The 27,224-nt window shown below is 47.0% G+C and overlaps 1 pseudogene; it reads right to left on the bottom strand.

Annotated features, from left to right (window-relative positions):
* Positions 1-1,634: 1,634 nt before the first annotated feature.
* Positions 1,635-27,224, bottom strand: part of LOC117518874 — a 121,939-nt pseudogene continuing 96,349 nt past the window's right edge.

Genomic DNA, 27,224 nt, shown 5'->3' with positions numbered 1-27,224 from the left:
CCAAGTGCACTAACCACTTGACCCCCACCCCTGCCTCATTTCTTTCTGTGTGCAAAGTAAATAATGTAAACATCCAAAATAAGACTAATATGCTGAGAAATGCTGTGCTGAAAAGTCGTGGTCAAAAAGCACTCGGGAAAATTTAGGGGACGGTTTGGAGACAAAGTCAGAGAGGCGAGATGAGATGGTTTGGACATGTGCAGAGGAGGGACCCAGGGTATATAGGGAGAAGGATGCTGAGGATGGAGCCACCAGGCAGGAGGAGAGAGAGGGAGACCAAAGAGGAGGTTCATGGATGTGCTGAGAGAGGACATGCAGGTGGTTGGTGTGACAGAGGAAGATACAGAGGACAGGGTGAGATGGAAACGATTGATCTGCTGGGCGCCCCCTAACGGGAACAGCCGAAAGACAAAGAATAAGTTAAATTTCATACGAGGGCTAATACATTTGTACTCATCTGTATATAGCTTTCATATAGATATAGATCAGTAAGTACTCGATCGTCCCTGAGGTCCGCTGGTCCCGGTGCTCATCTCCGGATTACGTGACCTGGATGAAAGTTTATGACTCGGTCTGGAAGTGACACCAGGCCATTGCAGGTCACGTCCCCAGCTGTGTCCGTGGATAAGACACCCACCTCCTTATCCAAGGAGTGACTGGGAATTGAACCCAGCTCTACACTGAAGACCCAACAGAAACATCTCAGCAGATAAACACCACTGAGCTTCATTTGCACATACGTGAGGATTACGCTGCGTTCAAACACGATGTGTTCGTGTGACAACATGTCAGAGCAGAGCAGCAGCTGGGAGTTATGACGGCCAGAGGAGCTGAACTGATACGGAGGCATTTATTTAAATCAGCATGTCCCGGAGCAGCCCCATATCCATCACCTCCTCCTCCTCTCCTCCTCCTCTAAAGTCGCTGTTAAAAATCGTAATTCAGGATCCACAAACCTAAATCTGCCTCGCTGCTCCACTTTTTTCTTGTCGCCTCCCATCTGCACCTCCCATCCTTCTTTCATCCTCTGGCCTCCTATGCACTTCCTCCTCTCCTCCTCCTTAATCATCCCTCCCTATCAGAACTTTTTTCTCTTTCCTCCCTCTTCTTCTCGCTCCTCCTTCTTAACAGCCTTACAAATCAGCTTTGTCTCTCGCCACTTTTCTCCCCTCGTGCCATCATCACGCTCCTCTTTCTGCAGGCGTTTGGACTCCCCTGCTGGCTTGTATGCTCCCTCCTCCATCATCATAAAGGCGGGGTTGTGGGTGCCCCTCGTGGCTGGCCGGCAGCTTTTTGACAGGCAGCATTAGATCAGAAAGTGCAAAGGCAGCAGCACAAAAAACCAAAACGTAATAAAAAGAATGTATACAGACACAAAGGAGGAGGAGTGCTAGGAGGAGGAGGAGGAGGAGTGCAAAGGAGGAGTAGGAGTAGGAGTGCTAGTAGGGTAGGAGTGCTAGTAGGAGTCTAGGGGAGGAGGAGTAGGAGTGCTAGTAGGAGGAGGAGGAGTACTAGGAGGAGGAGTAGGAGTGCTAGTAGGAGGAGGAGTAGGAGTACTAGGAGGAGGAGGAGGAGTAGGAGTGCTAGTAGGAGGAGGAGTAGGAGTACTAGGAGGAGGAGGAGGAGTAGGAGTGCTAGGAGGAGGAGGAGTATAGGATACTAGGAGGAGGAGGAGTAGCAGTAGGAGTGCTAGGAGGAGGAGGAGTAGGAGAAGGAGGAGTATTAGGAGGAGGAGGAGTAAGAGTAGGAGTAGGAGTGCTAGTAGGAGGAGGAGTAGGAGGAGTAGGAGTACTAGGAGGAGGAGGAGTAGGAGTGCTAGTAGGAGGAGGAGTAGGAGTAGGTAGAGGAGGAGGAGTAGCAGTAGGAGTGCTACGAGGAGGAGGGAGTAGGAGGAGGCGGGGAGTATTAGGAGGAGGAGGAGTAAGAGTAGGAGTGCTAGTAGGAGGAGGAGTAGGAGGAGGAGTAGGAGTACTAGGAGGAGCAGGAGGTGGTTACGCATTCCGAAAGCGCCCTCGCATCTGGAGATGGATCTCCATGGAAACACTAAAATAAGCATAAGTTTTTATTTCCACTTAATTTTCTAAATGGTTTATTCAGAAACACAAGAAGCAGCTCGCTGGAAGAAGATCAGTTTAATATTTGAGCTTTTAATTGTCAAAATATGACTGTTATTAAGCACCACTGGTTTCTCTGTTTGAGGGATTTTTCCTCCAAATTCTCACCAGGTTCCTGCTGAGCGATGATCCAAACACCCAACCTGACCTCTGACCTCAGGTACCTACACAGTAAGTACAAACTCTTCATCATGTACTCTGAATGAGTCAGTGTGATCGCATGAACAAAACGTGACAGTGTGACGTGATCATGTGCCGATACAGATAAAGAGACAGGAAACCATGACGCCATGAACACATGAAAATATGAACCCATGAAACCTGAAACCATGACAGAGAGGAGGAGAACAGGAGCCTAGTGAAGGACTTTGCTGCCTGGTGCCACACAAACCATCTACAGCTCAACACCTCGAAGACAAAGGAGCTGGTCATCGACTTTGGGAAGGCCAGACCAAGTCTGCGACCAGTTCTGATCCAGGGAGCTGAGGTGGAGGCTGTGGATTCCTACAAACCTCGGGCTGTGGCTGGACAGCAAACTGGACTGGACAACTCACACCAACCAACAGCAGGTTGGACTTCCTGAGGAGGCTGCTGTCATCTACCATCCATCCATCCATCCATCCATCCATTTTCTTCCGCTCTATCCGGAGTCGGGTCGCGGGGGCAGCAGCTCAAGCAAAGCCGCCCAGACCTCCCGATCCACACACACCTCCCCCAGCTCCTCCGGGGGAACCCCAAGGCGTTCCCAAGCCAGCAGAGAGATGTAGTCCCTCCAGCGTGTCCTGGGTCTTCCCCGGGGCCTCCTCCCAATGGGACGTGCCCGGAAAACCTCTCCAGCGAGGCGTCCAGGGGGCATCTGGAAAAGATGCCCGAGCCACCTCAACTGACTCCTTTTGATGTGGAGGATCAGCGGCTCAACTCCTAGCTCCTCCCGAGTGACCAAGCTCCTCACCCTATCTAAAAGGGAGCGCCCAGCCACCCTGCGGAGGAAACTCATCTCGGCCGCTTGTACTCGCAATCTCGTTCTTTCGGTCATGAGCCAAATCTCATGACCATAGGTGAGGATCGGAACGTAGATCGATCAGTAAATCGAGAGCTTTGCCCCCCTACTCAGCTCTCTCAGCTCTCAAGGACACTCCACCAACCTGAAGAGGGCAAAGCACCTTTTTCCGGTTGAGAACCATGGCCTCGGATTTGGAGGTGCTGATTTTCATCCCGGACACTTCACACTCGGCTGCAAACTGCCCCAGTGCACGCTGAAGGTCAAACAGCAGAGACGAGATTCTGTGGTTCCCAAACCAGACCACCTCTACACCCTGGCTGCGCCTAGAAATTCAGTTCATAAAAACAATGAACAGAACCGGAGACAAAGGGCAGCCCTGGCAGAGGCCAACGTGCACTGGAAACAGGTTTGACTTACTACCGGCAATGCGAACCAAGCTCCTGCTGCGGTCGTACAGGACGACAGATAGCCCTTAGCAAAGGACCCCGGACCCCGTACTCCCGGAGCACCCCCCACAGGGTGCCCTGAGGGACATGGTCGAACGCCTTCTCCTTGATCCACAAACACATGTGGACTGGTTGGGCGAACTCCCATGAACCCTCGAGCACCCGATGGAGCGTGTAGAGCTGGTCCAGTGTGCCGCGACCAGGACGAAAACCACACTGCTCCTCCTGAATCCGAGGTTCAACCATCGGTCGAATTCTTCTCTCCAGTACTCTGGAACAGACCTTACCGGGGAGGCTGAGGAGTGTGATCCCCCTATAGTTGGAACACACCCTCCGGTCCCCCTTCTTAAACAGAGGGATCACCACCCCAGTCTGCCAATCCAGAGGCACTGTCCCCGATCGCCACGCGATTTTGCAGAGGCGTGTCAGCCAAGACAGTCCCACAACATCCAGAGACTTAAGGTACTCAGGACGGATTTCATCCACCCTAGGAGCCTTGACACCGAGGAGCTTTCTGACAACCTCGGTGACTTCGGCCTGGGTAATGGATGAGTCCGCCTCTGAGTCCCCAGTCTCTGCTTCCTCTTCGGAAGACGTGACGATGGGATTGAGGAGATCCTCGAAGCATTCCTTCCACCGCCCGACAACATCCCCAGTCAGGGTCAACAGCTCCCCACCCGCACCGTAAACAGTGCTGGTGGAGAGCTGCTTCGGCCTCCTGAGGAGACGGACGGTTTGCCAGAATCTCTTCGAGACCAACCAATGGTCCTCCTCCATGGCCTCCCCGAACTCCTCCCAGACCCGAATTTTTGTCTCTGCGACCGCACGGGCTGCGGCACGCTTGGCCGGCCAGTACCTGTCAGCTGCCTCCGGGGTCCCACCTACCAACAAAGATAAGTAGGACTCCTTCTTCAGCTTGATGGTATCCCTTACTTCCGGCGTCCACCACCAGGTTCGGGGATTGCCGCCGCGACAGGCACCAGAGACCTTGCGACCACAGCTACAAGCGGCCGCATCGACAATGGAGGTGGAGAACATGGTCCACTCGGACTCCATGTCTCCAACCTCCCCCAGGATCTGGGAGAAGCTCTCCCGGAGGTGGGAGTTGAAGACCGCGCTGACAGAGGGTTCCGCAAGTCATTCGCAGCACCCCCGATATGTTTGGGCCTGCCAGGTCTGACCAGCTTCCTCCCCTCCCAGCGGATCCAACTCACCACCAGGTGGTGATCTGTCGACAGCTCTGCCCCTCTCTTCACCCGAGTGTCCGAGACACGTGGCCGAAGGTCAGATGATACGACTACAAAGTCGATCATCGACCTCCGGCTCAGGGTGTCCTGGTGCCACGTGCACTTATGGACACCCTTGTGCTCGAACATGGTGTTCGTGATGGACAAACTGTGACTAGCACAGAAGTCCAACAACTAAATACCACTCGGGTTCAGATCGGGAAGGCCGTGCTTCCCGATCACCCCCCCTCCAGGTCTCACTGTCGCCACCCACGTGGCATTGAAATCCCCCAGGAGAACAATGGAGTCCCCAGGCCGAGACAACTGTGAGAGACCTGTCCCCGACCCGAAGGCGTAGGGACGAGACCCTCTCGTTCACTGGAGTGAACTCCAACACATGGTGACTGAGCTGGGGAGGAATAAGCAATGCGACCCCAGCTCTCCACCTCTCACCGTGGGCAACGCCAGAAAAATTAAGCGTCCAGCCCCTCTCCAGGAGTTGGGTACCAGAGCCCAAGCTGTGCGTGGAGGTGAGCCCGACTATCTCTAGTCGGTATCTCTCAACCTCCCGCACAAGCTCAGGCTCCTACCCCCCGGTGAGGTGACATTCCACGCCCCAACAGCCAGGGGCTGTGAGCACGGACCGGGCCGCCGGGCCACCCGCCTTCGACCGCCACCCAATACTCTCTGCACCCGACCCCCATGGCCCCCTCTGCAGGTGGTGAACCCCCAGGAGGGCGGGCTCTCACTCTTTCAGGCCCCATGGGCTAAGGCGCGAGCCCAACCCCAGGCCTGGCTCCAGAATGGGGCCCCCGCTCTGCCAGACCGGGCGACGTCACGGTCCTTGATTTTTACTGGTCATGGAGGACCAGTGTCGTCTACCATCTGCAGGAAAGTCCTGTGGATGTTCTACCAGTCAGTAGTCAACAGCGTCCTCTTTTACACCGTGGTGTGCTGGGGGGGAGCACATCCAAGAAGGATACATCCAGGCTGGACATTATGGACGATGCCAGTCAGTCTCTCCACACCGTCATCAGCAACCAGAGGAGCCTCTTCAGAGAAGACAGCCTTGACGTCTTTCACAGGCATCTCTCCCAGTCACTGGTTCAGATATGTTGATGACACATGGGTCAAAATCAAGCACAGCAGTTGAGGACTTTACAGAACACATAAACTTGGTGGACACCAATATCAAGTTCACACGTGAGGATGTCAGAAACAACCATTTAGCCTTCCTGGACTGTGATGTTACGATTGGAGAGAACAGGCAGCTCCAGAAAGGGGTTTACAGAAAACCAACTCACACTGACCAATATCTGCTCTTCGGCTCAAACCACCCCCTTGAACACAAGCTCGGGGTGATCAGGACGCTTCAACACGAGCCCTACGGATGCCACAACTGCAGAGGGAAGGGCTAAAGAACAACAACGTGTCAGGAAAGCCCTCACAGTATGTGGGTACCCACGATGGTCCCTGGACAAAGTGCAGAAGTCCCAGAGAACAAAGAGACCAGATAGAGAGGAGACGGAGACAAGAAGAAGAGGAGTGTCTCTCCCTTATTTAGGGAGTAGGGGAAAAACTACAGAGGATCTTCGGACAGCACAAAATCCCAGTTTACTTTAAACCGGTTAACACCTTGAGACAGAAATTAGTTCACCCTAAGGACATGATCCCTAGTTACAAACAGAGCAACGTAGTGTATTCTATCAGATGTCAGGAAACTGTAACGACACTACATAGATGAACGAAAAGCAACCTTTACACAAAAGCCTATACCAGCACCACAGAGAGGGCGCCAGTGGACCTCAGTCTGCGGTTCACCTCCACCTTAAAGACACTAACCACACGTTTGAGGACAAGGAAGTTAAAATATTAGCCAGAGAGAAGAAATGGTTTGAGAGAGGGGTCAAGTAGGCATTCTTTGTGAAACGTTTGAAACCCAGCCTTACCGGGGAGGGGGTCTGAGACACACTTTATCCCCTGTTTACAATGGGGTACTCAGGTCAAAGGAGTTTCAGTCTTTTGTGTCATGGTAATGAGTCATTCACGTCATCAAGGGAGCCATCAGAAAGGCATCCATCCCATCATTAGAGGGACAGCTGTCCTGCCATTAGGTGTGCTAACTACAGCACAATAGTTGCTAATTAGAGCTATGTTTAGTCACTAGCCTATAGCAGTCTGCCTCTCAGTAGGAGGGGTCTGGGTAGGTTTAAAACTCCAGCTTTTGTTGGCTTCTGTTCAGACTTCCAGAGCAAGAATTTTAGCTGAGGAAGCTTCTGCAATTTGAAGCGAAACATCCTCGCGTCAAGCAATCCAGCCAGTCGAAGATTCAAGCTTCTCTACAACACAGATTAAGGATAATTACAAGGATTAAAGACGGTCCACAGCAGCGCAGGCGCGCCACGACGCCGAGCGGCCATCGACAGGCTGAAACGACCAGATCATTTCCAAAGTGAAGGCTATGTGATCCGGGACGTCGTCTGACCACCAGAGAAACTGTGGAAGAGTTGGACATCAACAATTTTGCGGCACATTCCACTGTTACAGGAGATTTTGTAATGAAAGACTTGCAGAGGAATTTGCGCGTTGGACGGAGCCGCTCATGGCGCACAACAAAAGCACGTCTGTGTCAGGACAAGCTGTGACATGTCCAGCTGTTACACAATTTCTCGAATACTCACTCGACTGAAAAGCCACTGAAAGCCATCTGAATCTCCGAATGGTTTCCACCTGGCTGTCTCTCATAGTTTCTGGAAATTTTTTTTTTTTTTTGCCAGCTTGCACTCGGCCGAGACGGACGCATTTCTCTTCTCTCCCTCCCTCCTTATCTTTCCTGCTTCTGAGGCGTGTTGTCTGTGAGGCTCCAGTTTTTGCTCTTCTGAAAAGCGACAAAAATGGATTTGTTAAAGTGGTCTCTGAACGCAATTGACACTATTTTTTCTACAAGACATTCGGGGCGGAGGACCCGACCTGTCCTGCCGGGACGCATGTGATGGGCTACGTGATGGACTCGTGGAGGAGATGGCAGGTCATGTGCCTTTACACGCTGTCTGTGGAGGACGTCGAAGATGTGTATCTATTTGGCTTGGGAGTGACCGGCTTTCTGCTGTGTGGCGCGGGCATAGCGCTGGTTTACTGGAAAATTAAAAAGTGGAGGCTGTTTTGATTGGGCCGTCCAGATTGCCCCACTTGATTGATTCGATTGGAAGGACAGTGACTGCTCAGTCGGCGGGTGTTAACCGCACGTTGGAAACCATCTGGGAGGATTGCAGCGCTGGAAAACCGCCTTGACCGTCAGTAATGACCACATCCTTTCTACATTCAGATGCATTGAGAGCCACTTTGTTCTCAGAACTGTGGAATCTTTCAGGCGTCTGCTAATCAGACATTCATTTGGCTTCCCCAAGACAGCTGCACTTCAAGGCCGCTGCGATAAAAAACCTCCAAGAAGATTAAACACTCAAGCCTCGCTTCCCGGTCCCCCTCCCTCAGCTTCTCCAGCTCTGACGTTGACTGTGAACAGTGACTGCTCAGAGCTGAACCCCCCTCCCTTCCAGGATTCAGTCATGGCCGTTGTTTAGCGCCAAAAAGGGCTGCTACCGGAGTGTTCTGATAAACTGGACTTTCAAATCTTGGCTGTCGTCCTGTGTTCTTGTTTGTCTGTGTGTTTACTGTTCTCTGTGCTAAGAGTTTTTTCCTCATTGTTGTGGCTTCTCGAAGGCAGCAACCTTGAGGGTTTTTTTCACTTCCTTACCTTGTGTGTGCTTTTTATATGTTTATGTACCGGGCATCCTCCACAGACACAGCCGGGTCTGGGACCACCCTCACCCCGTGACGGAGCGAGAGGGTCGGCTGCAGCCCAGATGCCAAAACCCGCCGCAAAAAAAAGAGAGAGAGAGAGAGAGAGAGAGAGAGAGAGAGAGAGAGAGAGAGAGAGAGAGGAGAGACAAGAGAGAGAGACACAGACACACAGCGAGAGAGATGTGATAGAAGTGACGGATTGTTCCAGCAGCGCCAGTGATGATGTTAAAAGAAAACAAGAATACAACTCTGTGCAGCGCCCTCTTTTGGCAGTGCTGTAAACTGTCACTACAGCAAATACTGACGTCACTGTCAGCAGGGTTCAAACGTCAAAAGTATAGGACACAGACCAGTGTCCTACGGCAATGTCTTTGGTTTTTGGTGTCTCTGGGGGACCCATGAGTATCACAAGAATGACTTGGTGTCCAAAACACTGCATCCTGAGGGAGCGTCAATGATGACACAATGGTAACGTCATGTTTTTCTCAGGACCTGAAGTATCAGTGTCAAGGACCCACAACTGCATGAGTTCAAAGACACGTCCTGTCTGCAGTGGACTGATGGATGGCAATCACAGACCAACCTGTTTCCCTATAGTGCTGCAGGGAAAGAGCACGCTCCATGTGCACGTTCCGAGACCCACGCTCCGAAACCCTCCCCGCGCACGCTCCGAGTCCCTCTCGTGCACGCTCCGAGACCCTCTCCGTGCACGCTACGAGACCCTCCCCGTGCACGCTCCAAACCCTCTCCGTGCACGCTCCAAAACCCTCTCCGTGCACGCGCCGAGTCCCTCTCCGTGCACGCTCTGAGACCCTCTCCGTGCACACGCCTAAACCCTCTCCGTGCACACGCCTAAACCCTCTCCGTGCATGCTCTGAGACCCTCTCCGTGCACACGCCTAAACCCTCTCCGTGCATGCTCTGAGACCCTCTCCGTGCACACGCCTAAACCCTCTCCGTGCATGCTCTGAGACCCTCTCCGTGCACATGCCAAAACCCTCTCCGTGCACACACCTAAACCCTCTCCGTGCACATGCCAAAACCCTCTCCGTGCACACGCCAAAACCCTCTCCGTGCACACGCCTAAACCCTCTCCGTGCACGCTCTGAGTCCCTCCCCGTGCACGCGCCGAGTCCCTCTCCGTGCACTTAGTTCCAGTCCCAGGACAGTGGACACTGTTCTGGTGCTCAGTAGTAGAGAAGCTTGAATCTGAAAAAGTGTGTTAATTAACTTATTAACAAGTTCACACTTTCACCACAGAGACACATCTGATGGACAAGTGCAGGGAGTAACTGAAGTTCTGCATCTTAGTCTGGATCCAGGACCATCATAAACCCAGAAACTCTGAGTTCTCGCCTGGTTTCATAGGAGCTGCACTCAGAGTGTCCATCAATTCCACACAGATCACAGTCCAGTCCAGGAGCCAGAACTCATCCCTGAGGAACACCAGAACTCACTGGATAACAGTCCTCAACAGACTAATCCGGCACCAACACAGACATGTCTGCTAAAATGTCCTCCTCCAGGCCACGCCTACTTTTTGAAATAAATATGGCAACATCAGCAGACATTTTCTGAAGGAACCACTCAGATCGTCTCTGTTACAGACACAAATTGCTCTTTGCATCGTGACGCATGTTTTTTTTGGAACAAGCAGCCGCGCAGCGGAGTGCAGTGCAGCACGGCCCTTCAAGTGTTCAAGGGCAAAGCAGCAAGCTAGCTACTTAGCAACCTGACAGCAGACAGACAGATAGATGGGGAGGGGGGGAGAGAGGGGGGAAAGGGGGGAGAGAGGAGGAAAGGGAGAGAGGGGAAGAGAGGGGGGAGAAAGAGATAGGGGAAGAGAGAGAGGAGGAAAGGGGAGATGGGGGAGGGGAAGAGAGAGAGAGACAGGGAGAGGAGGAGAAAGAGGGGGAAAGGGGGAGAGAGGAGGGGGAAAGGGCAGAGGGAAAAGGGGGAGAGGGAGAGAGGGAGAGAAAGAGGGGGAAAGGGGAGAGAGAGAGAGGGGGAAAGGGCAGAGGAGAAAAGGGGAGAGAGAGGGAGAGGGGGAGAAAGAGGGGGAAAGGGGGGAGAGAGAGGGGGAGGGGAAAGGGCAGAGGAGAAAAGGGGGAGAGAGAGGGAGAGGGGGGGAGGGGGGAAGGAGAGAGGGAGAGACAGTGAGAGAGATGGAGGAGAGAGAGTTAAGAAACTTCAAAGCTTATATAAAGTGAAATGTTGATCTGGATAGCAACCACCTAGGCCGACATCTGGTCCATTCCCACATCTCTAAAATAATCATCTACCTGCTGTAGCCAGGTGAAGCAGGGGCGTGTCCCCGTGACCTTCTGCAGCTGCTGTGGTCCTCAGCATTCAGGCACCAGCATGCTGGATCACGCATAGAGAAAAACGCCATACAGCCGAATGTCGAAACGTGCCACACATGGCTGAAATGTTAAAATGTCTTCATAATGTATTATTATTGTTAAAACGTTATCTTTGTTATACTGGTGCACAATAAACTGTGGCTATGTTATGGGTTCGATATGGGTTGGTAGATCTCGATACACTGTCAACTTTAAAAATAAATCTTGGTTGAAAAACAGTTGGGCGCCTGTGGTCGAAAACATCCCAATCTGGCCTCATCATATACGAACGCAGCCACATTTTTTCAGGATTAAATCAGAAAATTCATAAAAATTTGCCGCCTGTGTGAACATGTGCGAGATTTGAAAAATCATTGGAGGAGAACCGCTAAAGTTTGGAAGATGGTCAGCACTGTCACCGCTATGACTCATCACCACTGAGCTGCCCCCAACTCCACCCCTTCAGATCCACGTGCACAAAAACTCTCCCCCATCATGCTGATCCTGGTCCACGTTACATGGACCATAAGCTCCAGGAAATGAGATGATTTGCACTTTCACATCTTAACTGTAAACTGTGAAACAGCTTCTAGTCTGGATTTTATAAAACCGGACTCTGTAGCTACATGACCGCTGACATCACTTTGGACCTCGTTTCTGCCCCCTCAGGGGTTTGAAGCAGTAGGAACACTTGTGACTGATAAATTGAGACCACGTTGTGCGTAAATGTTTGAAGTATGATCGAACCGTAAAGTTGATTTGTGCACTGGTTTGTGGGTCTACTGTACATGCGAGCCTTCAAACGTGGACAGTAGGGGTCTCTAACTCTCAAACCCTGGACCTGGGGGTTCACTGAAGCTCACGTGTGAGCTCAGCCAATCCAGAGCTGGAAAACATCAAACTGGACCAATCAGGAGCAGCGCTGGAGACATCCACACCACCAGATGGCAGTGCATTTTACTGAACTCTGTAATTGGATGGATTGTGTCGTGTTTGTCAATGTGCACATGAACTGAGCACAAAGTTGCCCTGCAGCACCGCTTTTCACCTCTTAAAACACAGGACGATGCTGCGTCTCTGCCTTGCACAAGGGTTTGAGTCAGTAAGAGTGAGTTTGACCAAAGAGAATCCCTCTGGAATCAAACCAGCAACCTCTAATCCAGCCCACGTCTTCTGTGAGTGTGTGTTCTAACCCGAGTTCAGCAGCTCCTGCTCCATCACTCGCACTCCGCAGTACCTCCATCCAGTCGCCTTGGAAACGCACCTCCATCTCAAAGGAGGGATGAGTGAAAGGAAAGTAGCAGTCAACCCACCGGACCTCCAGATCTGAGGGGAGAGGAGGAAGAGGGAACAGGAAAGCAGAGAGAGAGGAAAGGAAGAGGAGGTGAAGAAAGGAAGAGAAATAAAGGAAGATGTGTAAGAAAAATAACAGTATTAGAAAAAGGAAAAGCTACGGAGGAGAGCAAAGGAAAGGACAAAAAGAAAGGAGTAAAAGAGAACAGAACAGAAATCGAAAGGAGGGAAGGAAGAAAGGAACAAAGCAAAAGAAAAAAGGAAAGGATTAGAGAATGAGAAGAAGTGAGGGAAAGAAATTAAAAGAGGAAGAAGATGGAAAAGAAATGGGGGAAAAAAGAGGAGAGTCAGACAGAGGAGAGGACAAGACCCATGAGAGAGGGAGAGGAGAAAAAAAGGGGAAGAAGGTGAGGAGAACAGTAGAGAGAAGAGAGTGAATGATTGAGCAGAAAAGAGGAAGAGGAGGAAAGGAAAAAGAACAAAGGATGACAAAAACATGAAGGAATATTTGGAAGAACAGAGATAAGAAGGAAAAACAAGAAAGGAGAAATGTAAACAGACGGTCAAACTCCTGCAGAACTCCTCCTAAATGGTAAGACGGAGTCCTGCTAAGACGACGTCCTGCTAAGACAATGTCCTGCTAAGACGGCGTCCTGCTGAGACGATGTCTTGCTAAGTCGACGTCCTGGTAAGACACCATCCTGGTAAAACGCCGTCCTGCTAAGACGCTGTCCTGGTAACACGCCGTTTGGCTAAGACGAAGTCCTGGTAAAACCCTGTGCTGCTAAGACAACGTCCTGCTAAAATGACGCCCTGGTAAGTGACGTCCTGCTAAGACGGCATCCTGGTGCCTCTGCCCTCTCACCGCGTCTGAACAGGCGAGCCATGAGGTCGGTCAGCGTTCGCTTCAGGTTGAACTCCACCAGCTTGACAGCCTCCAGACTGTGCGTCTCCTGTTTGGAGCTCATCCGCCGCCCGCCCGCTCGAACAGCGACAGATCCTCACCATGCTCCACCTGAGAAACAGCTACCAGACACAAGGTACCCCTCAAATGCACTGCAGTTACATCATGGGAGACCAGGTTTATGTCCTAGTTTGTGGGCGTGGCACATCAGAGGCCTAAAGACACCTGTTCAAAACCACTCAAGTCCTACCTCATGGTTGGAAAACAGGCGCACACCCTCCATCTGGTGAAAGACGGGGTAATGAGTGGCATCAATCTCGTCCCGCCTATAAACGTCTCCAGCCAACAGGAAAGCATCGAGTCCCGACCTCACCAGCTCCCTCTGGTGGGCAGACGTGTGAGCGCGAAGCATTGTTATTCTGGACATCAACACACAACAACAAACTGTCAATTCCGTCACATTTTCACTCACTAGTAGACACGCTGAAGCCTGCCGACACTTAAGAAATAAATACAAAAATATATAAATAAAAATCGTACACCCAATCCGGGCTTGAAGTTGGGTGCAATCTGTGGTAAAAGTCATGCTGTAGAACACTGTGAGCAAACAGGGAAGTTTCAAGCAAGTTAAAAAAAAATTATGACACTGGAACACATCGTGATCTACAACACATGGAGTATTTGCAGATACGCAGGTAACATGCTTTCTGTTCTTTCATTTTTATGGATGGCTTTGTTTTTTCTGTTAGTTCATCTTGAAATAATGTGAATTTGGCTGCTCAGTTATTTTGTTGCCAAGCTACAGCTTCAGTTAAAATGAAAAACAAATGTAGATCATTTTCTTTTTGGAGTGAGCGGTTAGTGTTTTCATTGGAGCGGGATGAAAATTGCTTAGAATGGACACGATCATCCGCAGAGCTCTGCGCATCACTCTGGCAAAGCCACAGATATCAAACACATGTATGATATCTGTGCAAAAGTAGACAACAGTGGATATGCAGGTATAAAATGCAGTGACAGGGGACTACAGGCTCCTCCTGGTTCTCCTCTGCAACATGAAAGACATGCTGCACTATTCAACAGAAATCAGTTTTGAGATGTTGACATTTTAGCTTTGTGGTAAAGTATGATAACTACCGCGGAGGTTAGCATGTAGCCTGTAAGTTGTGGCGATGCATGCCTCCAGAAATTTATGACAAGATCAAAATAAAACTTATAAATCACTCACCATGTTGATGTTAACAGAACAATAGGTTAAAAAACACTTCTGTAAATAAATATTATCCCTTTAAAAAATTTGTTTGAATAACTTTGTCGAGACGAACTATTTCGTACACGTTTTGATTTCTGTGAAACAAATCTCCACGGCGCTCATAACGCAATCTCATGATTTACGCCCAAACTGCACACTCACATTAAACTGAATGTCCAGTTTCTCTCAGCCATGAAGAGCACAGCATGATCAAGAGCTTCACACATTTAGCTTTTTCTGCACGCAGCAGAGAACAGGGCTATGATCTATCACCTGCTGGTAACCACCCAGAACTTCACCTGCTTCCTGGGGGTTGTGTTTGTTTGTTTGTTTGTTGGGGGCACGCTGAGTACTCACAGCGTGCAACTCTACACCACACAACACCCAGCAGATCCGAGTTTGCTCCATGGCTAAAGCTAGAAACAACAATGCCCTTCAGCTCCAGCTCTGCAGATGCATTATGGGTAATAACATGTGTGTCTCACCTGTTCAGGTAGTAGTTATCTCCTTGTTTCCTGCTTGGGTGGTCAGCTGGAATCAGCAAGCTGCCAAATAATTCAAACCAATCAGCAACAATTCATCAGTGTTTCCACATGAAATGCAAATGATCAAAAATCAACGTGAAGTTTGAACCAAAGTTACTCCACAGTCCAGTTTTATAGGTTTGAACATAAAAAACAAAACACTTTTGAACATTAACCATCTGGATTTTTTGTCAAATTCTTTCTTCTCTCCTTGTTTTTTCCGTGTGAGGCTGAGAACTCTTACGTTCCACTTTTTTTTTTTTTTTTTTTAAGTATTTCACATGCAGTGTACCCCATCTTACTCATCTTCATGGATGTCACCGATTGGAGAGTGAGGGTGCCAACCTGTCGAAGTTCTGCTCCACAGTGACCACAGGACTCAGGTTGTCGTGGATGGAGAATAGAGGGTTTCCCACGCGGCTGACGAAGGTTCTGGAGGAGGATGAACACATGAAGTTGACTCGCTTTACGTTCACAGGCAGAGACTTTGACCGGGTCGGCCTCGAGGCTTTAACGCCGCCGCAAAGCCATCATTCTACCTGTAGAAGTGATCTTTGATCCGCTCCTTGATCAGCCACAGGGATGATGGGACTGGTTATGGAGGTTGCGTCCGACTTTGGCCAAGACTTTTGCAGTGACGTTGGTGAAGTCATCGCGCGGGTAGGTGTGTCCAAGCACCTCCACGGAGTCCTTCCCAATCACAGGCTGAGGGGTCGGGCTGGTTACACTCAGGCGTCTGCGTGATGCTGAGCTGCTATTGGCTGAGACAGTCGACAACCAGTGGCGAGGAAAAAGACGACGAGTCTGGGACGCAAGGAAGGGGAGGAGCAACGTGAGGGACAGATGGCAGGGTTTCATGGTTCATGGAACTAAAAAAAGGAAGAAAAAATCTATTAGAATGAAAACAGATGTAAAAAAAAAAGACATTTACTTAAAGAAACTCAAGTTAAAGTGTTCATATGCATCATTCCTGCATTAATTTAAAAGGTGTCATTTTTGAAATTTTTAGTCTTTTTTCACTTTGACTTCTTTCCAACACTCAGATGTGTTAAACTTGAGGGTTCACAAACTTTTGGGCACCACTCGTATCTTTTTAAAGACCTCTCATGGCCCACCTGCAGGACCCTCACAGCCCAGCAGGTGGGCCGCTGCCCACACTTTGGGAACCAATACCTGAAAAGTAACGTCTTCAGTAAATAAAACAGCTGTTATATTTAAATTTCGCTGCCGGTAAACAAGCGGAACATCATTATAAAAACATCCAAACGAGGTTTTTAGTGGAGGTCAGAAAAGGTCAGACACACTTTGTCCACATCAGTCTAATTACAGGAGGGAACAGAGAGGAACGGCAGCAGAGCAGGACAGTCAGCTGTTTTCTGTTTGTCCTCTACGGTCTGACAGCAGATGAGACGATCGCCCTTTTCATTTGTCCCTGTCAAATATTTGTCCATTCACGCACTCGGGGAGCGTCCCTGGATCAGACAAAGGGTGTTGCATTGCAGTGGCAATGCAGCAAAATGGATTATTGTTCCAAAATCCACAGAGCTGCTTCTCCCTCTGCTCAGCTGCTGCTATCATACGGTTCTTGACTGGATGGATCAGACCACAGAGGACACAGAGGACAGCCACCCGCTGAAGAAAGGACACCTGAAGGTCAACTGTCAAAATAAAAGGAAGCAGAGAAACCTCTCATTCTGAGGTGATATCAGTAAAAAACAAACAAACAAACAAAAAAACTTAGTCATGAAAATATGAATCTGACGAACACATGAACAGATGTTAAGGACGTCCCAACAACCTCAGCAAAATCACCCCCACAGTCTCGCACAAAACACATTCATCTTCTTCTTTCGGCTGTTCCCATTAGGGGGCGCCACAGCAGATAAGTTGTCTCCATCTCACCCTGTCCTCTGTATCTTCCTCTGTCACACCAACCACCTGCATGTCCTCTCTCAGCACATCCATGAACCTCCTCTTTGTCCTCCCTCTTCTCCTCCTGCCTGGTGGCTCCATCCTCAGCGTCCTTCTCCCGATATACCCTGGGTCCCTCCTCTGCACATGTCCATGTTTCACCTCTCTGACTTTGTCTACAAACCGTCCCACCTGAGCTGTCCCTCTGATATGTTCATTCCTAATCTTCTCCATTCTTGTCACTTCCACTCAAAGAGAATCTCAACATCTTCAGCTCTGCCTCCTGTCTTTTTGTTAGTGCCACCGTCTCTAAGCCGTACAACATAGCTGGTCTCACTACTGTCTTGTAAACTTTCTCCTTCACTCTTGCTGATATTCTTTGGTCACAAATCACTCCTGCCATCTTTCTCCACACACTCCACCCTGCCTGCACTCTCTTATTCACCTCTCTACCACACTCTCCATTACTTTGGACAGTTGATCCCAAGTATTTAAACTAATGTACTTTCACCACCTCTACTCCTTGTAACTGCAGTATTCCACTGGACTCCCTCCCATTCACACACATGGACTCAGTCTGGCTCTGACTGACTTTCATTCTCCGTCTGTCCAGAGCATATCTCCACCTCTCTAGTCAACCTGCTCAACCTGTTAAAGATTATCCATCTTATTTTTATACAGATTCTGATAAAACCGTTAAAAAAAAAAGTTATTGCAGATCATTTCAATTATTATTTTGTTAACATGGGTAAAAATTTATCAAATTCTATTGTATCTTGTAAAATACATTCTATGGACAACAACAGATTAATTACTATTTTGGATTCAATATCCATTAGAGAAGTAGATGAAAATGAAATTATCAACATTGTTCATAAATTAAAGGGGAAAAATCAACTGACTGTGATAACTTTAGTATGTTTTTGATTAAAAATATTATTCATGGTATTATTAAACCTTTAAGTTATATTTGCAATTTGTCACAAATGACTGGGAAATTCCCTTCTAAAATGAAAATAGCTAAGGTGATACCTTTGTTTAAATATGGTGACAAGCATGTCTTTTCATACAAGCATACTATACCAGTATGCTAGCCATACGAAAGGGAAAATAAGTGCATCTTAAGTCTGGATTTGAAAGTCTCCACAGAATCTGACTGTTTTATTGATGCAGGGAGATCATTCCACAGAACAGGGGCACGATAAGAAAGCTCTGTGACCTGCAGACTTTTTCTTCACCCTAGGGACACAAAGTAGTCCTGCACCCTGAGAACACAGAGCCCAGGCTGGTAAGTAGGGTTGGGAGGTGCCAGTCTGTGAACAATTTTAGACTAGTAGCAGAACCTTAAAATCTGATCTCACTGGGACAGGAAGCCAGTGAAGAGACGCCAAAATGGGTGTAATGTGGTTGAACTTTCTGCTTCCTGTCAAAAGTCTGGCAGCAGTATTTTGAACCAATTGAAACCCCTAATGCTAGACTGCGGTAAACCAGAAAATAGAATATTGCAGTAGTCCAATCTAGAAGAGACAAACACATGAATCAGGGTCTCAGCATCAGCCATACACAGGATGGGACGAATCTTCACTATATTTCACAGGTGGAAGAAAGCAGTCCTAGTAATATCTCTAATGTTGAGGTCAAAGGACAACAAAGGATCAAAAATTACCCCAAGGTTCCTCACTTTGTCAGTGTGATGTATGACACACGAGCCAAGGCTGAGCGTTAACTGGTCAAAAAGTATTAACCTGTGATTATGGCAAACAATAGACACAGAGCTCATTATATTTATCTAATAGATTACAATTTGTTCATATAAATGGGGAATCTTCTTCATGGACTAAGGTTAATTATGGAGTTCCACAAGGTTCTGTGCTAGGACCAATTTTATTCACTTTATACATGCTTCCCTTAGGCAGTATTATTAGAAAGCATTGCATACATTTTCAGTGTTATGCAGATGATACCCAGCTTAATCTATCCATGAAGCCAGAGGACACACACCAATTAGTTAAACTGCAGGAATGTCTTTCAGACATAAAGACATGGATGACCTCTAATTTCATGCTTTTAAATTCAGATAAAACTGAAGTTATTGTACTTGGCCCCACAAATCTTAGAAACATGGTGTCTAACCAGATCCTTACTCTGGATGGCATTACCCTGACCTCTAGTAACACTGTGAGAAATCTTAGAGTCATTTTTGATCAGGATATGTCATTCAATGCGCATATTAAGCAAATATGTAGGACTGCTTTTTTGCATTTGCGCAATATCTCTAAAATTAGAAAGGTCTTGTCTCAGAGTGATGCTGAAAAACTATTTCATGCATATTTCACCCATATTGGCTTCTCTTCATTGGCTTCCTGTTAATTCCAGAATAGAATTTAAAATTCTTCTTCTTACTTATAAGGTTTTGAATAATCAGGTCCCATCTTATCTTAGGGACCTCTTAGTACCATATCACCCCAATAGAGCAATTCGCTCTCAGACTGCAGGCTTACTTGTAGTTCCTAGGGTTTGTAAGAGTAGAATGGGAGGCAGAGCCTTCAGCTTTCAGGCTCCTCTCCTGTGGAACCAGCTCCCAATTCAGATCAGGGAGACAGACACCCTCTCTACTTTTAAGATTAGGCTTAAAACTTTCCTTTTCGAAAAAGCTTATAGTTAGGGCTGGATCAGGTGACCCTGAATAATTTTATAATTTATTAATTTATATAGCGCCAAATCACGACAAAGTCGCACCAAGGCGCTTCACATAATTCACAACAACACAATTAATCTAAATTCAAAATTAAAAGCAAGAAAACAGTTAAAAGATAAAACACAGTAGAATAAAAATAAATTACAAAGCAAACACAAACAGATTAAAAAATTAATGATAAGACAGTCTAAAAAAGTGGGTCTTCAGTCTTGATTTAAAAATCTCCACCGTGTCAGACTGCCGAATAACAGCAGGTAGATCATTCCAAAAGCCGGACCATGGTAGGAAAAGGCTCTATACCCCACAGACTTTTTGTTCATCCTCGGAACACACAGAAGCCCTGCGCCCTGCGAACGCAAAGGCCTCGCAGGTACGTAGGGCTTAACCAAGTCCGGCAAGTAGGAAGGCGCCAGTCCATGAACAATTTTATAAACCAACAATAAAACTTTAAAATCCAATCTGGCAGAAACCGGTAGCCAATGAAGGGATGCCAGAATGGGAGTAATGTGGTCAAACCTTCTACTTTGTGTCAAAATTCTGGCAGCAGCATTCTGCAGCAACTGAAGTCCTCGAATGCTAGACTGCGGCAGACCAGAAACTAAAGCATTACAATAATCCAATCTAGAAGAGACAAATGCGTGAATCAGAGTCTCAGCATCAGCCATAGACAGGATGGGGCGAATCTTTGCTATATTTCTTAGATGAAAGAAAGCAGTCCTCGTAATGTCCCTAGTGTGGAGGTCAAAGGACAACGTAGGATCAAAGATTACCCCAAGGTTCCTCACTTGGTCAGTATGATAACACATGAACCTAGGCTAAGCGCCAGCTGATCAAATTGGTGCCGATGTCTTGCTGGGCAACCAGCATTTCAGTCTTATCAGAGTTCAAAAGTAGAAAGTTGCTAGACATCCAACTTCTCATTGCTGCAAGACAGTCTTGTAAAGATTTTATGTGGACAGGATTTCCAGCAGCTATCGGCATATACAACTGAGTATCATCAGCATAACAATGAAAAGCAACCCCGAAACACCGCAAAATGTTCCCAAGGGGTGCCATATACAGGGAAAAAAGCAAGGGACCCAGAACTGGTCCCTGCGAAACCCCGAACTTCATGCCCTTAAAGTCAGAGGTAGTGTCATTGCACAAAACACAATGGGAACGACCAGATAGATAAGACGTCAGCCACACAAGCGCAGTTCCAGTAATCCCGAAACAGTTTTCTAGCCTATCAAGTAGAATATGATGATCAACTGTGTCAAACGCAGCACTGAGATCCAACAACACCAATGCTGTAGTATCCGAGTCCATTGCTCGCAGAAGATCATTAACTAGTGCTGTTAGTGCTGTTTCCACACCATCCCTAAGCAGCATAACTAACCACCATCCCTTAGTTATGCTGCTATAGACTTAGACTGCTGGGGGGGTTCCCATGATGCACTGAGTGTTTCTTTCTCTTTTGCTCTGTATGCACCACTCTGCATTTAATCATTAGTGATTGATCTCTGCTCCCCTCCACATGTCTTTTTCCTGGTTCTCTCCTCAGCCCCAACCAGTCCCAGCAGAAGACTGCCCCTCCCTGAGCCTGGTTCTGCTGGAGGTTTCTTCCTGTTAAAAGGGAGTTTTTCCTTCCCCTGTCGCCAAGTGCTTGCTCATAGGGGGTTGTTTTGACCGCTGGGGTTTTTCTGTAATTATTGTATGGCCTTGCCTTACAATATAAAGCACCTTGGGGCAACTGTTTGCTGTGATTTGGCGCTATATAAAAAACTGATTTGATTTTGATTTGATTTGATTAGATATCTGACTACTGCAGTTTTACAAGTGGTACTTCGTTAATAATTTACAGAGACTGTAATTCTAATTGTCATTGTTGAGTACAGCTCAATATTACATTCACAAGAATGATAATCAAGGTTTAATTTATAGACATGATAAAGAATGTAAACAATCGAGAGAGTCTGGAATAGATCTGAACCCGGACAGACTTGTTGAACTCTGGCTTCTTTGGCGTGACGCTGATGATGGACATGATGCCCAACCTAACCCTAACCCACTGACAGCTGAGTGGACTGGGACGAAGCAGATGAAATGGCTTCTCCAAGGACACAGACCAGCAGGGTCAACTGGACATGCTTTGACTGAAGCCCTAGTCTATAGTTCAACTCCAGCAGCACAGAAGCACCTGCTGCATTTACACGTGTGAGTCGGAGTCATTTACAGCAAACACTGAGCTCAAAGTGACATTTACAGGAGTGATGGTCTGTGATTCATTTACAGACATGGTAAACAACAGACTCAGAGCTCCTTAGAGAGCTGAGTGTTCAGTATGAACCTGTGATTTACAGATAAGGAAAACAAAATGCATGTGTTCATTTCATATACCCGCCTATTTAAATTTAAGGTCATGAGGAGGAGGCGTCTATCCCAGGGGCCACAGGGCAAGAGGCGGGGTTCACCCTGGACAGGATACCAGTCCACCTTATTCTATCAGACATGAGATTTTTTTCTGTCATGTCGGTTGATGCGCATTTCAAACAATAAGACTCCTGGATGAAAAACGATGACACGGTAAAAACATCTCTCATCGCGTTTCATCGCCAAAGCCGATGAGTAACCAGCGTGCTCAATGGCAACAGTTACGCTGTGATGCTGACTTCTGACGCCACCAGCTGACTCACTGTGGCAACAGATGCTGCCGTCAAGGACGAGCTGGAGCACGTCGTCACAGACGACACCACCTACTGGACATCAAAGGAATTAAATCACGTCTCAATCTCAGTCTCTGTGAGCGAAGTGCTGAGAAACAGCAGAACAACAAACACAGCGGCAGCGAAGGCTACCGCGATTATGGGAGGAGTCAGGTCACATGCACACACACACACACACACACCCACACAACACAACACACACACACACCACAGACACTCTTCTTTATTCTTTTCATTATAATGAAGAAACAACAATCAAGCAACAGAAAAAATACATCCAAAAACTATTGTGATAATGAATAAACTTTTTGAAGTATCTTTTTTTTAAAGAACTTCATAACTTCAGTGCACATCAGGTGCTGATGGGTCTTGTTCAATAATGTGAAGTGATTGATTGTCCCACAGACACTGTGGGTCTGAACACACACAAACTGCATGAAACAAGTTTAAAACGTGTCCTAAATGTAAGATCATCCACTCACACAGAATGGAACACTGACTGTGCATTTAGAACTTTAACCAAGACCAACCTTCTTTTGTTCATGAAGATGCTTTGTCATTTGTCCACATCCCTTCCTCTGACGTACGTTGGTCATAAATTGCTTTGGGACCCTTCCAAAGCGTTTCTCTACCGATAACCAAACCTGGTCTTTCACATGGGTCCAGGATGACCGCGAGTTTTAATCATCTCCATCGTCACCTCTGACTAGTCAGGGACAGCAAGCGGTCTGTTCTGTTGTCGTGTCCCTCTTTCAGTATGAAGACATCACAGACAATGCTTTAAAAAAAAACTCCACACAGGTTTTTTTTTTTATGTATCATGTTTCCTGCTGCCAAAAACTCCAACTCCAGTCTCAGTGACTGTACTGACATTTACACCAACGCCGTCTTTGTCAACTCTGACCAGATGCCAAGTCTCACTGTGAGGAAGCTATTTTAGATCTGCTGTGGTTCCTCAGCAGAACACTTCATTACGACTCCCCTAACCAGAGAAGTCTCTCTGCAGCACACCGCCACTTCCTGCAGGTCTGGCCTCTCTTCCTTCCTGTTGCTGAGCACAGTCAGGCCACCTCACCGATCCCGCCGCTCCACCACGCAGCTGCAACGGTGACAAAGACTGACTCCTCCAGAGGATCAGGTTTTGACCACACATCATTTTGAGGATCGGGATTTGACCACACATCATATCAAACAGAGTCACTTTGGCAGGAAGAGCAGAAGGGTCATCACTGACCGGACTGAACCAGATCATGTGGACCATGAATACCTACCATGTGTGTCCCTTTAAGACAGTGAGTTACAGGACGAGTTAAACCTAAGAGGACGGAATCATCTAATCACACACCGTGTGTGTGTGTGTGTGTGTGTGTGTGCGCGTGACATTCTGCATGTATACCTTGACGGACATTCAATCATTCATGTTCTATGCTCCAATTAAGGGTCACGGGGGGTTGGGAGGCTATCCCAGTCATCATTGGCCATGAGGTGGGGAAACCAGGACACCAGTCTCTCACAGAGGGACACATACAGTAGTGGTTCAGAATAAAAGTAGTGCTATGTGACTAAAAAGATTAATCCAGGTTTTGAGTATATTTCTTATTGTTACATGGGAAACAAGGTACCAGTAGATTTAGTAGATTCTCACAAATCCAACAAGACCAAGCATTCATGATATGCACACTCTTAAGGCTATGAAATTGGGCTATTAGTAAAAAAAAAAAGTAGAAAAGGGGTGTTCACAATAATAGTAGCATCTGCTGTTGACCGCTACAAACTCAAAACTATTATTTTCAAACTGCTTTTTTAGCAATCTTGTGAAATCACTAAACAAGTATTTAGTTGTATAACCACAGTTTTTCATGATTTCTTCACATCTGCGAGTCATTAATTTAGTTGGATTGGAACCAAGATTTTGCTGGTTTACTAGTGTGCTTGGGGTCATTGTCTTGTTGAAACACCCATTTCAAGGGCATGTCCTCTTCAGCATAAGGCAACATGACCTCTTCAAGTATTTTGACATATCCAAACTGATCCATGATACCTGGTATGCGATATATAGGTCCAACACCATAGTAGGAGAAACATGCCCATATCATGATGCTTGCACCACCATGCTTCACTGTCTTCACTGTGAACTGTGGCTTGAATTCAGAGTTTGGGGGTCGTCTCACAAACTGTCTGCGGCCCTTGGACCCAAAAAGAACATTTTACTCTCATCAGTCCACAAAATATTCCTCCATTCTCTTTAGGCCAGTTGATGTGTTCTTTGGCAAATTGTAACCTCTTCTGCACATGTCTTTTATTTAACAGAGGGACTTTGCGGGGGATTCTTGCAAATAAATTAGCTTCACACAGGCGTCTTCTAACTGTCACAGCACTTACAGGTAACTCCAGACTGTCGTTGATCATCCTGGAGCTGATCAATGGGTGAGCCTTTGACATTCTGGTTATTCTTCTAATCCATTTTGATGGTTGTTTTCGTTTTCTTCTACGCGTCTGGTTTTTTTGGTCCATTTTAAAGCATTGGAGATCACTGTAGATGAACAGCCTATAATTTTTTCACCTGCGTATAAGTTTTCCCCCTCTCCAATCAACTTTTTAAACAAACTACGCTGTTCTTCTGAACAATGTCTTGAACGTCCCATTTCCCTCAGGCTTTCAAAGAGAAAAGCAGGTTCAACAGGTGCTGACTTCATCCTTAAATAGGGGACACCTGATTCACACCTGTTTGTTCCACAAAACTGACAAACTCACTGACTGAATGTCACACTACTATTATTGTGAACACCCCCTTTTCTACTTTTTTTTTTACCTAATAGCCCAATTTCATAGCCTTAAGAGTGTGCATATCATGAATGCTTGGTCTTGTTGGATTTGTGAGAATCTACTGAATCTACTGGTACCATGTTTCCCATGTAACAATAAGAAATGTACTCAAAACCTGGATTAATCTTTTTAGTCACATAGCACTACTATTATTCTGAACACTACTGTGTAGACAGACAGACAGACCTACGGAGAGTTTAAAGTTTCCAGTCCATCTAACCTGTGTGTCTTGGAGGAAGCCGGAGCACCTGGAGGGAACCCATACAAGTAGAGGGAGAACACGCAAACTCCACACAGAAAGGACACAGGTGGGAATTGGTCTCACAACATTGTTGCTGTGAGGCAGCAGTGTTAACCACTGAGCCACCGTGCTGTGCTGCCCTTTACAGACATGTTATATTACACACAGATTTGTTATCGACTAACAACAAGTCTTAGACACGGCTGTCCTGAGGAGTCCTGGTCAGTTCTTCTTCAACGAATCTCTCAAGCTCCAGATTTGATGGTCTTCTGGCGTGGATCTTGGTCTTCAGTTCAGCCCACAGATTTTCAGTGGAGTTCTTCGTGCAGACCGTCAGTAACATTCACATTGGACGTAGTTCTTCTTGACGTATGTCTTGGCTTGTTGTCATGTAATCAATCAATCAATCAATTTTTTAATATAGCGCCAAATCACAACAAACAGTTGCCCCAAGGCGCTTTATATTGTAAGGCAAGGCCATACAATAATTATGTAAAACCCCAACGGTCAAAACGACCCCCTGTGAGCAAGCACTTGGCTACAGTGGGAAGGAAAAACTCCCTTTTAACAGGAAGAAACCTCCAGCAGAACCAGGCTCAGGGAGGGGCAGTCTTCTGCTGGAACTGGTTGGGGCTGAGGGAGAGAACCAGGAAAAAGACATGCTGTGGAGGGAGCAGAGATCGATCACTAATGATTAAATGCAGAGTGGTGCATACAGAGCAAAAAGAGAAAGAAACAGTGCATCATGGGAACCCCCCAGCAGTCTACGTCTATAGCAGCATAACTAAGGGATGGTTCAGGGTCACCTGATCCAGCCCTAACTATAAGCTTTAGCAAAAGGAAAGTTTTAAGCCTAATCTTAAAAGTAGAGAGGGTGTCTGTCTCCCTGATCTGAATTGGGAGCTGGTTCCACAGGAGAGGAGCCTGAAAGCTGAAGGCTCTGCCTCCCATTCTACTCTTACAAACCCTAGGAACTACAAGTAAGCCTGCAGTCTGAGAGCGAAGCGCTCTATTGGGGTGATATGGTACTACGAGGTCCCTAAGATAAGATGGGACCTGATTATTCAAAACCTTATAAGTAAGAAGAAGAATTTTAAATTCTATTCTAGAATTAACAGGAAGCCAATGAAGAGAGGCCAATATGGGTGAGATATGCTCTCTCCTTCTAGTCCCCGTCAGTACTCTAGCTGCAGCATTTTGAATTAACTGAAGGCTTTTCAGGGAACTTTTAGGACAACCTGATAATAATGAATTACAATAGTCCAGCCTAGAGGAAATAAATGCATGAATTAGTTTTTCAGCATCACTCTGAGACAAGACCTTTCTGATTTAGAGATATTGCGTAAATGCAAAAAAGCAGTCCTACATATTTGTTTAATATGCGCTTTGAATGACATATCCTGATCAAAAATGACTCCAAGATTTCTCACAGTATTACTAGAGGTCAGGGTAATGCCATCCAGAGTAAGGATCTGGTTAGACACCATGTTTCTAAGATTTGTGGGCCAAGTACAATAACTTCAGTTTTATCTGAGTTTAAAAGCAGGAAATTAGAGGTCATCCATGTCTTTATGTCTGTAAGACAATCCTGCAGTTTAGCTAATTGGTGTGTGTCCTCTGGCTTCATGGATAGATAAAGCTGGGTATCATCTGCGTAACAATGAAAATTTAAGCAATACCGTCTAATAATACTGCCTAAGGGAAGCATGCATAAAGTGAATAAAAATTGGTCCTAGCACAGAACCTTGTGGAACTCCATAATTAACTTTAGTCTGTGAAGAAGATTCCCCATTTACATGAACAAATTGTAATCTATTAGACAAATATGATTCAAACCACCGCAGCGCAGTGCCTTTAATACCTATGGCATGCGCTAATCTCTGTAATAAAATTTTATGGTCAACAGTATCAAAAGCAGCACTGAGGTCTAACAGAACAA

The sequence above is a fragment of the Thalassophryne amazonica genome, chromosome 1 (genome assembly GCF_902500255.1).
Source record: "Thalassophryne amazonica chromosome 1, fThaAma1.1, whole genome shotgun sequence".
Lineage (NCBI taxonomy): Eukaryota > Metazoa > Chordata > Actinopteri > Batrachoidiformes > Batrachoididae > Thalassophryne > Thalassophryne amazonica.
Note: the sequence above shows the minus strand (reverse complement) of the source record. Positions and strands in the feature narration are given on the sequence as shown.